This window comes from Heteronotia binoei, chromosome 1, assembly GCF_032191835.1.
Source record: "Heteronotia binoei isolate CCM8104 ecotype False Entrance Well chromosome 1, APGP_CSIRO_Hbin_v1, whole genome shotgun sequence".
Classification (NCBI taxonomy): Eukaryota; Metazoa; Chordata; class Lepidosauria; order Squamata; family Gekkonidae; genus Heteronotia; species Heteronotia binoei.
The window spans coordinates 78,274,522-78,291,064 of NC_083223.1; positions in this window are offsets into that span (position 1 = coordinate 78,274,522).

Here is a 16,543-nt window from a genome sequence, read left to right on the forward strand (position 1 = left end):
TTGCCCCAGGTGCCAACAGAGGGGGGGCACCAAATTCGATATGGAGTCCATTGTATTCTATGGGACCATAAAATAGAATGGCCCATAAGGGGGTGTCATTTTTTAATTTTGCCCCCCATCAAAAATATGTAGATTCGGTCCTGCTTTGGGAGGACAACTATGTAAGATACTATGGGTCCCCATAAGGGAGAAAGGGGGGGGGGGTATAAATGAAATATATTTTTTTTAAAGTTGCAGAGCCTAGTCATTCACAACATGCCCAAAAACAGAACATGCAGTGGTGTGCAGAATTACCTCCATGTGATAGTATCAAGTTCATCTTTGTCAGTCATCAGGCTTATGCACTACTATAGTCACATGGACCCAGAATTACACCCCCTCATAAGTACAGACTGCCACAATTGTGTAGGGTTCCGTAAAGTGCTGCTGTAAATGCAGGAAGATGCTCTTCATTTATGGGGCACTTCCTCTGCATAACTCGTGTAAAAAAACTTATTTGCACATTATTTTGATGCTTTCACTAGGAAGAAGTCTGGTCACACAATTTTAATCCATTTAAATGTGGACAGCCATAAACAGGGAGCTCCCATAAGCATGGCATGGATAAACAGAGTCAATGATTGCAATGCTAAAAATGTTTTCCTCAGAGCGAGTCCTACTGAATAAAGTAGGACATATTTACTTCATACCAGTTGCTTCACTTTTCACATTAAGAGTAATGCATTTGTCAACAATATTTTTGCATCAGTGGCAAAAATATAGCCAGCTGTCCATGAGATCTCTAAGGCATATACAGTGTAAAAAAATGGGTGATGCAAAAAAATAACAAGACTTCTAGACAGAAAAAAAAATGAGGTGACATGAGACTGATGACAAAGGCAACAGACAATGCTTTTTAAAAAAAGAATGGCCATTTTGGCTCAACCCATTATTTTTCAGTATTCACAGGGAGAGTTGTAAACATTGTTAGTTTAGGAAGAGGATAATCCCTCAAACTGTATGCATTGCCCGCAAGGAGATAACAAACAAACATTACTGAAGCATTTTGCTCTGTTTACTTCCCTTCCATTATTTAACATAACAAAAAGTACAAAGTATGTGGCTCCAGAATAATATATAAAAATATTTATATCATTATAAAGGTTTATTTTACAGTGCTGACACAAGCATTAAATAGTATGTGAAAAATCAGTTGGAGGATTATTCCATTATTTAACCCCTTGTCTGACCACGTCCCAGGTCATGTGCTGTTGAAAAATGACAATAAGGTATTTGTGGGGAAAACAAACACATTTCAGTGTGCTTTCTACAAAATGTCATCCCATTCAGCATCAACAAGTTTTATACTTGCCTTGCCATTGCTAGCATGAAAGCAGAAGGTACAAACGACTGTTCTCAGTTGCTGTACTTTACCCACTCATTTTACTGAGTCCTTCTCGGGACTGCTTGCTTGGAGCCCTTGAAATTGATAGGGTGATCGCAGTAGTATTTTAGAGAATACTCTGACTTGTCTTCAGCCTAGTTAGTCTGAATTTGCTACAACTGCACATTTCCCACTATGATGAAATCACAATGAACTATTGCCAGCTCATTGTGAACCTTGGATTTTAAATATCCCTATCTACAATGTTCTTAGCCACTTGGTGGGAAGGGCGGGATATAAATCGTAAATAAACTAAACTAAATAAACTAAATCTTAATTGCACTTCTGTGTTACTTTCAATATGACAATGCTTAGAAAATTCACCTGATTCTGATGCTTTCCTGGGTTCTCAGTTTCCAAATTATCTGATCTAAAACATATTCAGATATCTTTGTTGTTTCATTTTAATTTCTGAACTGGGTTCAGAGCACTCTGTACATGGAGCTTGCCTCAGATTTCCGTTGAATTTAAGTGCCGTTGGACTGAATTAGTCCAGTGGTCCAAGTAATCCACCATTCTGTTTCATGTAGTGAAACACCTGGTTGTCACCATACCTACAAGCAGGTCTCAGAGACCCAAGCCTGCCCATGTTGTTGCCCTCCAATGGTATTCAGCCTCTGTGTGAAATTTGTTCCCACCACGTATTTATCATTGCTCATACTTCTCATCCTTAAGTACTTGAAGATCTTTTAAAAATGTATGTGGTTTTAAAGCAGGTCCAGACAAGTTATGTAACATTCTACTTATGTCAGTTAAGTGACTGACTGTTCCCCTGTTTTGTAGTCCAAGGCAATGGAAATGGACATTTGTCTGCCTCTTATTATATTGGGTCATCATCACCAAGGAAGCTTTGTCAGTCATTGGTTTAGTATGAAACTGACCAGCAAGTTGCAAATTGCAGCAATGTTGAATGTGTTCAGTGTTGAATACAAGCAGCAGTGCTGAACTGTGTTCAAGTACTGCATATATGTTTGTGCACACAAAAAAGGACACTCATTGCACAGGTGCATTTGCCTCCTGCTTTCCCCTAGCAGCTGCTAATGTCACACTTCTCCAGCTATGGTCTCCACATTCTCTAAGGCCACAAACATTAACATTTTCAGTTAATGACTTACCCTTGTGAGGTTAATGACTTTCACTTGAAAGGTATCTCTCCCTCTGTTCTTTACGGTTTCCTGACTCGGTGTTTATTAATGGTATAAAGGCAGGCAAATAGTCCAGATCAGAAATAAACCATGCATGTACATTTATGCAATGCCTCATGGGCTGGGAGAAGGAAGGCTATTTGTTTCTGAGGCAACTCATCCAGCATCATGGTTAAAAGCTCCTCTGATTGGCAGTAACACATACGATAAATTACAGATATAGCTTATTTACCAAGGCAAATCAATGAACTACAGTGAACTCTCCAAAAACAGCTGGAGAAACTGGCTGGCCAGAATTAGAAATAAAGTAATGGATTAGATACACCTTCGGTCTGATCCACATAGTAATATTTTTGCTTCCTTAGTATATGATTGGACTTTTGTGCATTTTATTGCATACACAATTTTTTATTAAAAAAAACACCTCAGGCACTAACTGGCAAAAAATAAGGGTTCAACAAATGATGTTTTTGATTGTTCGCAGCTTGTGCATATATTGCTTCACAATTTTGAAGATGTGCCACAATAGGAATATTACCCAGGCCATTTGTCAAAGTAATATGCTGGCTAACTTGCAGAACTAAAATCATGTGCAATAACTCTGGCCATGCAAATTCAGATCTTAGCCATGTGCATATATTGAAGCTTTGTTTGTTCTTGTTTGTTCCAAAATACATTTTTCTTATTTCTTCTTTGGGGTATTAGACATCAGATACTGTTATGGGGAAGGCTCTAGATTTTTCGTTATTTTCATGTGGCCAATAGAAGAAACGCCTCAACAGGTTGCTTGGGGTAGCTATAGTCTTAGAATGACTATGTAGGCTGTTGCCATGTGTCCCCAAATCCCTTACAGTGTTATACAGAACATACAGTGCAGCTCTCAAATTTCAAACTGACCTGTATTATTAAAACTCCCCCCCCAATCATCTCCCAAATTAAAAGAGGTCTTAAGCCTCATCATTGGCTCACAGTGAAATGGTGTATACATAATAAAAAAATGGAAACAAAACTACTTAATGGAAAACACCATACGCTATAATAGAGAATGGGAAAAAATCCCAAAAATTCTCCCCCACAGCGTCGAACGACGCCCATGGCCTGATCAAATGTGGTGTACCTAACGGAGCATAGCTCCTCAGGTATACCATCATTAACAGAGGAACCCCTAGGATAAGAAAGATGGTGAATCAAACGAAATTCACCCAGTGCCTTCTTTGGCACCACACCTAAAGGGGAAACCCTAAGATTAACCACTGGAGGACTAGCAAATGGGCCTAAAATCCTGCCCTCCGCCAGCTCCTTGGCGATCTTAGCCTCAACGACGTGTTCTAAACCCATAACTGAACTGAGGTTCTGAGACCAAATTGGTACCCGAGAACCCTGAAAGGGAATTCGAAAACCCAACGTAAAACCGTTCAACAAGTATAAACCATCATCCCTACGTGGGTACCAACAAAGCCATTGCTCAAGAGGTCCCAGCCTTATCGGGGTGGGGCCCTTTTCCAGTTTGAGAGGGGCCCCCACCCGGATTTCTCTGACCCTTGTGTGGCCGAACTTTCGGACAGCTATTGAATGAGTGTGGACCTGCACACAAGGGGCATTCGTGCTTGAACTGGCAAGCTTTACGACTGCACGCCCCTTGCGACCCAAACTCCCAGCAAAGCAAGCGGGGCTGAACCACCTGCTCCGCAAAACTGCGGGAGGAAGATGACGCACTAGAAGGAGAATCACTCCCACATATATAAAAAACCCCGGAAGCCAATTGGCCCAGGTCCGATCAACCTTCCTCTTCTTCAGCTTCTCCTTCTCTTTATCATCCAGTTCCTCCTTATCCTTCTTTTCCAATTCCCTAAATAATAGGGAGAATATGTCAACATATTCCCCTTTTAGGATTTTGTCCCTTGTGTCAGGCAGCAGGTGATCCCCCAAAGGTAAGGCAACCTCACCAAAAGGCATAGTGCCAAAGGGTACCGCCCCGTAAGGAGATGGGAAACCCCATCCACCTGACAGAGCCACCCCTGCCCCCTGCTGCCCCGCCCTAGGCCAATTTCCAAATGGACCAAACTGGCCCAGCAGCCACATCCAATTATTCTATTGTTCTAAACCCAAAGTTAAAGGAGCCACTGAACTACCCGATGTAGCCCCAGCCCCATTAGGAGCAGTGGATCCCCAAGCCCCGCAGGGCCACATAGGCTCTGTGCAAGGCAGAGAACCATCCCCCAACTTACCAGGAGGTAGAGCTGGCACCAACAATGACCCGGCATCGAGCACCCCGGATGACGGGCCCGCTCCCACATCCGAGCCAACAAGCCCTAAAGCTCCTCCGGTCGAAGACGCAGCAGACCTGCCCTCCAAAATAGACAAACGAGTCAGTATATCTGCCTGCAAAGCCCGCTTAGGAACCCGCCCCTTCTTAGGCATCTGAGAAGGTGGAAACCCTGATGCCTGCTCCAGGGCCTGCAGCCTCTGAAAAATGACTGCGTTCACCTCATCCTCCACCTCATCATCAGAAGACGAGGGCGGTGGAGGACACTTCGGGGGCGGCCTAGGAGCCTTAGGGGCAAGCTGCTTCCCCTTTTATTTACCACTACCTTTATGCCCTGACATGCTCGCTAAAGCACACAGCCCAAATCAAAACTGAGGGGAGAATGGACTGCTGCAACGCTGCTAATCACCCTGAGCCAAAAAGGGGTGAGTCACCAAACCCTTCAATTAACTTAACAGAAAAAGGAGGGGGGAGAGGGCCAAAGCCTACACCTAAAATGGCCACCGCCTCTCTAGACCTAAAATGGCCACCAAGAAGAAGGGAGAAGAACCCAACAAAAATGGCTGCCTAGCCCTAGGCAAAAGAACCACCACCCAGGCTCAAACAAGATGGCCAAACCGCTCTCCCATTAATAACCACCTCAGTGCTCTTAAAATGGCTAAAAACGGCAACTGGACCGAGGCGGCGTTGCGGTGCTGATGTTGTTAGATCTGTCGGCTGCATTCGATACAGTCGACCATCGGCTACTGACGCGCCGCCTCGCCGACGTTGGGGTTGAGGGGTCGGCCTTGCAATGGCTTTCCTCCTTTCTCCTAGGTCGGGGACAGAGGGTGGCTATTGGGGGGGAACGGTCCCGGAGGCGCACACTGGATTGCGGGGTGCCTCAGGGAGCAGTTCTCTCCCCGATGTTGTTCAACATCTATATGCGCCCCCTCGCCCAGATTGCCCGGCGGTTTGGGCTGGGTTGCCATCAATATGCAGATGACACCCAGCTCTATCTACTAATGGACGGCTGGCCCGACTCCGCACCAGGGAATCTCGACCGGGCTTTACAGGCTGTTGCGACATGGCTCAGGCTGAGTGGGCTGAAACTGAACCCAGCGAAGACAGAGGTCCTTTGCGTGGGTCGCGGCGCTCTGGGAAGGGAAATAGCTCTCCCGGCCTTCGATGGTGCGCTATTGAAAGCAGCGCGCCAGGTAAAGAGCCTGGGTGTTTTACTGGAGCCTTCACTATCAATGGAGGCCCAGATAGCAGCCACTGCCAAGTCAGCATTCTTCCATCTGAAGCGGGCAAGGCAGTTGGCCCCTTTCCTCGAGCGCCGGGACCTCGCAACAGTGATCCACGCAACGGTCACCTCAAGATTAGACTACTGTAATGCCCTCTACTTGGGGCTACCTCTGTGCCGGACTCGGAGACTGCAGCTAGTGCAGAACGCGGCAGCCAGGCTGTTGCTGGGGCTCCCAAAACGGGAGCATATACAGCCGGGGCTGCGTGAACTGCACTGGCTGCCGATTGTATACCGAGTCCAGTACAAAGTGTTGGTCGTTACCTTTAAAGCCTTATATGGCCGAGGACCTGCCTACCTGAGGGACCGTCTTTCCCTATACGAACCCCAGAGAGCACTGAGGTCAGTCGGGAAAAATCTAATGACCATCCCCGGGCCGAAGGAGATAAAATATCAGAGCACCAGAGCACGGGCATTCTCGATTGCGGCTCCTACTCTGTGGAACCGACTCCCCGAGGAGGTGCGGGCCCTGCGGAACCTTGAGCAGTTCCGCAGGGCCTGCAAGACCGTCCTTTTCAAATTTGCACACCCGGACTGTTAGGAAGATCAGAAATTAAGGAGCCGCCAACGCGGTTGAAGAACTATACCGCAGAATAACTGTATTTATTGAACTGGTTTTTAATGTTATTAAGTTTATTGTTGATATTTTATATTGTTAAACTTAAAGGTTTTATTATTATTATTGTATGTTTTTATAAAATGTTGTTAGCCGCCCTGAGCCTGCTGAGGTGGGGAGGGCGGGATAGAAATAAAATTTATTATTATATTATTATTATATAAAAATGCCACTGCAAGGGAGCTCCCCACTCCCCCAAAAGCAAAAGTCACAAGGAGAAATGATTGCTCCTTACCAACAAGGCAACCTCTCCCCACACCGCTGCCCCACAACCGCACTCAGCCCCCAATCCACCCTGCTGGGCTGAAGCACGAGGTCAGCAGCCCTTATACCACTCTGCACCCGAACAAGCACAACAAGCCTAAAACGGATCCCACGACAATCTCAAGCCGACCGCGCTAATGAACAAAACGACCTTCCCAGGCCTAATCCCCCCCAGGTGCAAGCCAGGAGCTCAAACACACGGTCCCTACTGGCCAAGCTCCCGAAGAGGACTGAGCCTTCAAGGAGCAGAGGCTTCTGAACAAGCATGGAAGCCCCGCCCCTTCAAGTTGCGCCGAGAGCATGCTGAAACGTCCGCTCTCCCTTCGGGGGGGGGGCAAAAACTCCCCGGCAGCCTCTGCCGGAGCCTCAAATGTGCTTATAGGACATATGAACCTGGGGTGTGTGGAGAATGAAGTGAATACCTCAGAAAGGAAGGAAAGGAAAGCAATTTCTATTTATTGGTCCTCTTGTACTCCAGTGGTATATTGTCCTCCAGTGGTTTGACTAACTGGAAGCGGGGGCGGGGGGGAGATTCCATGTGTGTTCATATAGGAAGTATCTCTCATCTCTCCTCCCAGCCCCAGCTAGGGTTGCCAAGTCCAATTCAAGAAATATCTGGGGACTTTGGGGGTGGAGTCAGGAGACATTGGGGATGGAGCCAGGAGACATTGGGGGCGGAGCCAGGAGCAAGGGAGTGACAAGCATAATTGAATTCCAAGGGAGTTCTGGCCATCACATTTAAAGGGACAGCACACCTTTTTAAATGCCTTCCTTCCATAGGAAATAATGAAGCATAGGAGCCCCTTATTTTGGGGCACATAGAATTGAACCCCCTGGTCCAATCATTTTGAAACTTGGGGGGGGGTATTTTGGGGAGAGGCAGTAGAGGCTATACTGAAAATTAGGTGCCTCTGCCTAAAAAAAACAGCCCCCCCCCCCGAGTCCCAATACCTCCAGATCAATTCCCCATTATACCGTATGAGAATCGATCTCCATATAGGGAATAATGAAGTGTCCAGCAGACATTTCCCTCCTCCCCCCCCCATTTCTGGTGACTCTGAAGTGAGGGATTGGCATCCCCAGCTGACTGGGGGCGGGAAGGAGCCTGGGAAAGCAGAAGAACCTCCTCTGGGACCTGGAGATTGGCAAGCCTAGCCCCAGCTAATCCCTCTAGTTTGGCTAAGTTTTGGATGGATGCTTGGCCAGGCTGAGTCAACCTTGAGCCGGCTACCTGAACCCAGCTTCCGCTGGGATTGAACTCAGGTCATGAGCAGAGGTTAGGACTTCAGTACCTTTACCACTTCAGTACCTTCAGTACCTTTACCACTCTGCGCCATAGGGCTCTTCTTTGTTAAAAGCAATCGATTAGATGGCTTCTCCCTTTATTTGACCATAAAAGTGAGGGTTTCTTTCTCTGACCATAGTATGGAATTTTATGGCAAAGAAGATGGCCTTCTGATCCATAACATCTTCTTTCAAAGAAAACTGTACAACATTACCACTATGATTATGTATGAAATGAGAACAGAGAATAATCCTTCTACTCCCCCACCGCAAGTGCTGCAGTTCACTATTATTTTATATTCTAGTAGTCAAGTGTGTTCTAATCTATGGATCGTTAAAACCACAGATTAGGGCCACATTGACATAAATCAGACAGTTCTGCAAACTTGGGGGGAGCCTTTAGGTTTGCATAAATATCTGGGGGTGGGTGCTAAATCCCCTTGAATTAAAGAGTGTTGCCTGAGTGCACACAGATGATTGGCTTATCTGTGTCCTGGAAAGGTGGTGGCAGTCGTAGAGTCTGGGAGTTGCTCCAGCCCTGGTTGTGGTGGTACCCAGAAGCCATTCCATGGTGGCAATGTCCAAAAGTTGCTTTGGACCTGCTCATGGTTGTAGCACGCTCTGAGAAGTGCTGCAAGCCCAGAGTGTCTCCTGGACACCACAGTCACAGTGGCTGGGCTTGGAGGTGGCTGCAGGGGCCTAGAGCCTCAGAGGGCTTAGTGGCTTTTTTTTTTCTTGAGGAGGGGAGGTTGTCAGGCAGCTGTGCCTGGGCTCAGTGGGCAATATGGCGGGAGGATGGGATTCCCCCCCATGAGTCTCACAGGCCCTCACTTGTTGTTTTATAATAGTGAGTTATAATTGCTGCTCATACACAACTAGGCAAAAACAGCCATCCTAGATATGGTTTCATGAAGTACCACTAGGCCAAACGCAAAATACTAGTTTTCATCTAGCTATATGAGCAGTGTAAGGAGAGGAGTGTCCCTACCCCCACACACCAATTCTTCCTTTCAAATACTGTCTGGCTGTTTTAAATTCAGTTTTCCCTAGGTGAGTTCTAGTATCAGAATTTAAGTCAGTCTTAGGGAGGGAACCGGCCTGGTGGAGGGGAAGGTACCAGGAAAATTGTGGGGGGGAAATCAGCTGGCCTTAGTCATATAGGAGCCTTAGAGCCACTGGATGTGATTGATGTTAGAGAATTTTTGTGTGGAGGTCCCTGGGGACTTTCAGCAACTATAAAAATCATTACTCATGGAAAAGAACCCTTTCTTCTCACTGACCTCCCATACAATAGCCCCTCTAACTAGCAATCAGAGGTTTAGAAGCATACAGTCACTGAAGTCATCAGTGAACTGGAACATTAAAATGGCCCGTGTGCAAGCCAAGCCAACTGGTGCTGCTGACAACTTGGTGTGACCTAAGTGAACCTTGTGGGGCATCACTGAAGAGGCTGCTGAACTAAGACCAGCTGCTGACAACATGGAAAAGGGCTAGGGATGTCATGTCTCCCACTTCAATAGGGCAATGGGGAGGGGGGAGAGATATCTGTCACTGTGATACTATTTCCAGTGATACCACTTCTGGTGCAAAATTAGAAGCAATGTCATTGGATCAGGGCAATGCTCTGTTATTCTCTCAAAACTCTATAGTTCAGTGGGATCCTAAAGCAGGGGTGTCAAGCTCATTTGTTATGAGGGCCAGATCTTACATAAATGACACCTTGTTGGGTTGGGCCATGTGTGTCATAAAATGTAATGCCAGGTAGCAGAGAGATAAACTTTATAAAGGACACAGACAATTAAAGATTATTTTTTTAAAAAGCCTTAAAATAAAACATTCTTAAAACATTAGCATTCATTGGTCTTAAAGGTGCTTTCTTTGTATCACTCCTGTGCAATCCAGGGAACTGAGCGAAGGAAGCTCTGGCTCATTCCTTCCTTCCCCAGGGGACCGGGGTGGGGAAGAAGCCTCATCCAATAGAAGGAAGAGAAGCTTGTCACAGTAGCTCTGCTGTGTGATTGAGAGAGCCTGGCAAAATAAGCTATCCCTCCACCCTCCTCCCCAAGGGAGGAGCCTCAGCCAATGTAGAAAATAGAGGCTTTGCTCTGTAGCTCCTGTGTGATTGAGCAAGCCTAGCAAAGCAAGTTGTAATGCAGAAGAAAGCAAGAGAGAGGGAGAAGGAAGCAGATATCAGCCAGTTGCTCAGGAGCCCTCTGGAGTCCTGATTTGGATCGCAGGATGCGTGTTTGACACCCCTGTCCTAAAGCATCATGCTGAGGTGATGACATCCCTTCCAGAAACTTCCCATAGTATGCCAGTGCTGGGTTCATAACCCTAGAAGAGGGAACAGGTGAGCCTACACCAGTTGTTGCCGTCACCAGCCAGGAATAAGACAAGCAACAACTGCAAAGGGCCACAATAGACAGGTCTTGCAAGGGTTGATTGGTTCATACCGAGGCCACATGGGGGATAGCAAACTAGCCTTTGCCTGTTAGTCTCACAGCTGACCAAGAATGAATTAAATATTCCTTGTTTAGTTCAGGTTGCTGCATGTAAAAGAGGGCTTTCAGGGCAGGGTCACACTGGGAATTGTCCCAATAAGGGCCAAAATGCCCTGTTTGAGATAATATGTTGTTTGCCATGGGATCCTGCTGAAAGTGTGTTCTAATAGGACTGATCTATTGTAGTTAAGATAAGTCTGTTTCCTTGCCCCAGAGAACAATAAGGCAAACCCTACAGAGTTAGAGGCCAGTGGCACCTTTAAGTTTTATTCAAGGTATGAGTTTTCATGTGCACACACTCTTCTTCATACTTCTTAAACATGTTGTTGGACTATGTAATATTGCTTCAGACCAACATGGCTAACCACCTGGAGGCAAACAGTATATTCAACTTTCCCTATAAGACAGTTTTAGCACTTTAGTGTTATTTCACTTTCGCTGGCATGGCATTTGGAAGATGGTACATGGCTTCAACATCCTGGAGACTGCTGCAAAAATGAGCAAAACAAGTGATAGAGTAATAAGACACACTCCACTTCATCTTCACATCCACACTGGTTCCTTTCTTCGATCATTTTTGGATGTGTCACATATAATTCAAGCTGTTGTGTACCAGAGACATTGACATGGCTCCATGTCATACTTTTACTGTCATTACTTCTGAAAACTGGACTCCAGATAGAATGACTCAGTCAGTGACAGTGTTCCCTTGGCAGAAAACACAACATTTTATTTTTTCGGCCTTGGGGTTCGAACATTGAGAATGGGAAAGAAAAGTCAACACTTATTTCCCTTAATTCCTCATTTCCATGTGTTTACTAATGGCTTTTTTCAGACTTCAAATGCCAAGAAGAAAAATAATCAGTCCATTAGACCTTGACGGAATAATTCCCATTACCCCAACAGGAATTAAATATGTTTACATGTAGACAGCATGAAGTTCATTCAACAGAATTAATTCATTCTCACCAGTCGGATCTGAAGGCCTATTTAAATTTGAGACTGGTTGAGGAAAAATAACTGCCTTATGGGGCTTTGCGTAAATATGCTGCATGTGCATACACACACAATATAGAGAGCATCTCATTTACTCATGTAACGCAATGGTATGTGTGTTATACACCTGATGTACATGGATGGCTGCCCAGTTTAAATGAGACTCAATGCAAGTGCAAGATCACATTGAGTTCTTTGGTCTCAGCCAACATCCTATTTAAACAAAGTCTGACTTTCTTAGATCCTTGGTGGCAATCATTTAGACTTTAATATGTGGTTCTGACTAGGGGTCATTTTGTAGAAAAATAGGTGGCAGAGTTCATTAGCATAACTCATTAGCATATCCCACTGCCCCCCCCCCCCTCCAGCCAGAAGCAACCCAATATAAGAAAGGAGAGCCCCGGGAGAGAGACCTGCTTGGGCTGGCTAGAGATCCAGCCAGCTCAAGCAGATCTCTCTTGCCTGGGGATCTCCTGGGCCGCCCCCCCCCCCAGTCAAAAGGCCAGCAAGCCACCCACCACCCAAAAATCACATAAGAAGAGGAGAAAGGGTGGTGTGGGCTTCTCCAGGGGTTAATGAGGGTTGTTGGGGGTGTGGCAATGCCCCTGGTGGCTGGCTGGATGCCAGCTCTCCTAATCCAGGGATTGTTATGCAGCTGCACCTACTATTCAATGGACAAGGTAGGTAGGGAGGAAGAGGGGGAGCCCTCAAAAGGTTCAGGAGCTGCACTCCTGTGAGCACCTGCTGAATCTGAGACCTGGTTCTGACCAGTCATTTTTGAAATACAAAAGCAAAGGAAGTGTTGTACAGTACAACTGTAAGCAGAATAACACCCTTCTCAGACTAGGAGGAAGTGGCTGAATTGCCTGCAGCTATCATAGTTGTCACTGCCAGATGGATTCAACTGAGCACTTCTGCAGGGGGCCACTTAGCTGGACTTGTTCTTTTGCCTCTCCACCACTATGAAAATGTGAAAACCAGCTATTATGCAGATCCACCTCCAGTACTAATCAATTTGTTTATTTCATTCTCTTTATTCAGAATATGCCTGAAACATCCATGTAAAGCAAAAAACAAAAATAAAGGCAAAAGATTATTAGCCCTTGTATTTGGAAAGCTGAAGATGTTAGGCTACACTCCCCTGACATCACCATTGTTCTTACAGAACTTTTTGTAGAAAAAAACCAGCAGGAACATATTTGCATATTAGGCCACACACCCCTGGCTCCAAGCCAGCTGGAACTGCGTTCCTGTGCATTCCTGCTCAAAAAAATCCCTGAATTTAGGTAATGTACTGGGTATGGCATTCAGTGTTCCAAGAAACTGATCTAGTGGAAAACTGCAGAGTGGTAGCCCTGTTAGAACATTGTGATAAACGTAATTCGTATAGCTTGTTAAAGGCTAACAGATTTATTACTGAAAGATAAACCCATAGCTCTGATCATGTGATAATTATAGAACCTGAGGGAGTGGGCTATAATCTATGAAAGCCTATGACACAATAGATCTGTCTGTCTTCAAAATGCCGCAGTGGTGGACAGTGATATAAAGTCACAGCCAATCCCATGCTTTGTCACTGCCTGCCTTTGAGAAGCAACCCTGGACTTCCTTGGTGGTCTCCCATCTAAATACTAACAAGAGCCAACCCCACTTAGCTTTCAAGATCTGATGAGCTCAGGGTAGCCTGGGCCAAATGCTATAAGAACTTTAAGTTGAGTAGATTCTTTTTATTTAGGTAGTAAGCATCAATGGCCATGTGTTAATGTCTCCCTCTGAAAAGAGAAGTTTGGAATTCCTTGACATGAAATAACTTAATGATGAGCCAAAAAGGTGTTTGGGAATGGAGTCAGGCAGCTTGTAGTTACAGATGTGATGCCAAAACAGGATGTTGCTGCATTACATGATAGTGATGGATCACTCCTGGATGACTAAAGAGAGAAAAGTTCAAAGGCTCTGTTTACATTTCACAACAATAAACCATCAACTAAAGACATTCAATACAATATACAAAGCGACCTAATCCATGCTTAAATTGGCAAGAATACATAATCGTATCCCCAGTGTTTACAAGAGTAACGGTACAATCTTCAGCAGAGTGACTGACACCTTTCAAAATCCATTTGAGTTAAGGGGCACAGAAGGATGTCATTCTGCTTAGGATCACACTATAAATGCTGTTGCTTGGAGAGAACTAGTTTAACTTGCCTTTTGCTGCCAGGTTTTTATAAATGTTACACGTTAAAAAACCTGATGTTGGAAGAAACAAAATCAGAGATTGAACATTCATGTCATCTCAAAAAACAATGCTTTTCAGATGAGTTTATTTACATGTTCAGCTACTAGCCATCATCATCAATACAATAAAACCAGGCACTGAGAAATCAAGTGATGTACATACACATATGTATCAGGCTTCAATCGTGTAAGAACAGAAGGGGAGCAGGGCTGAATGGTAAAACAGAACACAAGGGCATTGTAATGGCTACAGAAAGTTTAAACAGGAGCTTTCCTTCCTCCCCTTCAAACTAATTCCTGTTATGTTTTGGTTCATAGAGCTAACTTTTAATAACAAAAGAACATTTACTAAATTCCTACCAATAGAATCTACTGGCATCAACCTTTTGCACATGCAAGAAGTCAAACGCTTTAGTGAAAACATATTGCAAAACTGAAAGAGAATGTTTAAAAATGATATACAGTAATTAAAACATTGAACCAGAACCTCAGCAGGTATAATCAGCCACGTTTCTATGAAGTCACCATGAGTTGGGCCAGTTTTTGTCAGGGTTCATCCATTCCTGAACTGGGGTCAAACAACATGTTACATATGAGAGCCATGATTCCATCTCCTGATGTATTTATTTTAAAGCAGGTCAGAGGGAGTTTGGAGTGAGGGAGTCTCAATTTTATTTGAACAACGGCACCAGGGAAGAATTTAGAACCCCTTTCCTCCCCATGCTATTTTCTTGGTCAAAATTAGAAACACATATATGCTTCGATGCAAAGTTGTTCTTAGCTCTGAAAAGGAGTTTTCTCATGGAAATAACACCACCTTTGGAAAGTGATTTAGATCATTGTTACACATCTAAAGCCAGTTGCAGATCGATGTACATCTGGTTGCCTCAGTGCTATCTCCATGGCCCCAAAATTTTAAGACTGCAAGCCATCTTCCAACGTGCTACATCCTGCCTGGCACCTCCTGGCTGAGGTCACATAGCCTACTTGTACAAGGCAGCGTAGATTCATCCCATGCACAATGTCTTTGTGTCATCGCCCATCCTTGTTGTCCCCTAGGACTGAATAAGGCATAGTTAATACTTAGAGTTTGAGCAGACTTCGGAGGATGGTAGAAGACAGGATGGCCTGGTGTAACTTTGTCCATGGGGTCGCAAAGAGTCAGACTGGACTGCGACAGAATAACAACAACAAAAATTACTTAGTGGCCTGTGCAATGTGCCTGCAACTGTGTCCACTGCCTCCCTGGAACTGAATAGACATTGTAAATAGAATAAATCATCAGCTGTGTGTGCACAAGAGTGTGCATGCAATTCTATGTACCATATGATGCAGCTCCACACTCCTTATGCTGGGTCTCTAGAACTGAATAGACATTGTAAATAGACTAAATTGTCAACAGCATGTGCCAAGAGTGTACCTGTAACTCCATGCTCCTTATGATGCCTCCCTGGAATTGAAGAGATATTGTAAGTAGACTGAATTGTCAGCAGTTGGTGCACAAAAGTGTGCCCACAACTCCATGCCACTTATGCTATGTCTCTGAATAGACATTGTTGACAATCAGCTGCCCCACTGTAACCTGCTTAAGGCCTCACTGCATCTCTAGGCCACTCAGGGTCAGCCAACCGTGCACCATGCCACTCCCTGTGTGCTGCCACCCTAAATGGAATACGTACGGTCAAGAGTCTCTGGCTGTGTTAAAGATGGCTGCTGGTGCTCAAGGCTGTGCCTAGAACCCCATACTTCACAGCACTGCCTCCATGGAACTGCATAGGCATTGTTAACAAACAGCAGCCCAGTGCAGCCTGGTTGTAATGTTTCCTGCATCCAGGTGAGGTTATATATAGCCAGGCCAGGGCCCAATGTCATGCCTGCCAGTCCACCCTAGTCCTTGCCACATTCCTGGAACTGAAGGACATGTTAACAATTGAAGGTCATGTTACCAAATGTCAGCCATTTCACAGTGCCGTGACTACCGTTGCCCTCAAGTCCAAACTCATATGCACCACATACCTGGTCTGGAAGAAGGTAGTGTTACAGAGCTCCTCAGAAAATTGTACTGAATACCTCCCCCCATGAAGGTGAGACAAGGCATCTGTAACATTGCTGCAGAACTCACTGCTACACCCGACTATATCTTTTTGCTGTCACCCATTCTAGCACGTTATATTGATGGCATGTTCCCATCTAAGTGCTTTTCAATCCAAGTGATGGCTCAGCCAGTTCATGTGTAAGGCAGATGTGGTAAGAAAGGTGAACCCACAGCTATGCCCTGTGCAATTGGCACTGCATGACAAGGCATGTTCCCATATGCACTCCACTGGGCCAATGAAGGAGAGCCCATGTGATGTGTTTTAAGGTGGGCCCTGGCAATTGTGTATGGGCCTTGAAGTTGTGCATTGAATGACTCTAGGACTGCAATTGTGATCGCATTCACTTCATGGCCACAAATGGCCCCAGTTGAATCCCTATGAAACTAGTGTGGCTGCTTGTGGTGACAGGGCCACTGGCCTGATATGACAGAA